Below are 474 nucleotides of genomic sequence, written 5' to 3'. Positions count from 1 at the left end.
AACAAGAGGACAGGTGACTCACCACAGTTACAGGACATTTTGAGAGATGTTCCATAGTCCTCTGGAAATTAGTCGACCTTGGAGGGCAAGGGGCAAAAACTTTAATTCCCTCTAACCAGATTAGTATAGGCCTCAAAGTACACCTGTTAAACATCCAAGAAGGTCAGTTCCACCAGTCTGGTACTTTTAATTACCATGTTCCATGTAGGTAAAGCTTGGGCAAAGACCAAACGTTTTCAGATAAGCCTTGCCTAGACATGTATTATATTCCTTGATCTAGTTGTATGTATAATTTGTCAGTAGGTTGTTGGACTAATGTGGTTCCCTCTGGTTTTCTAAAACTAGCTAGGCATTATTTATCTCTCGCATTGTCTAACCCTTCCACCATGGTTTCCTCATTTAAGGTGCCCCCATTTTTCCCATTTCTCCCTTAATAATACCCTTCTCCTATGGTCCTACCTCTCTTGAGCTCCT

Source organism: Nannospalax galili, unplaced genomic scaffold (assembly GCF_000622305.1).
Source record: "Nannospalax galili isolate Female #2095 unplaced genomic scaffold, S.galili_v1.0 scaffold1296, whole genome shotgun sequence".
Taxonomy (NCBI): domain Eukaryota; kingdom Metazoa; phylum Chordata; class Mammalia; order Rodentia; family Spalacidae; genus Nannospalax; species Nannospalax galili.
The sequence above is the reverse complement of the archived record's forward strand: the minus strand, read 5'-3'. Positions refer to the sequence as shown.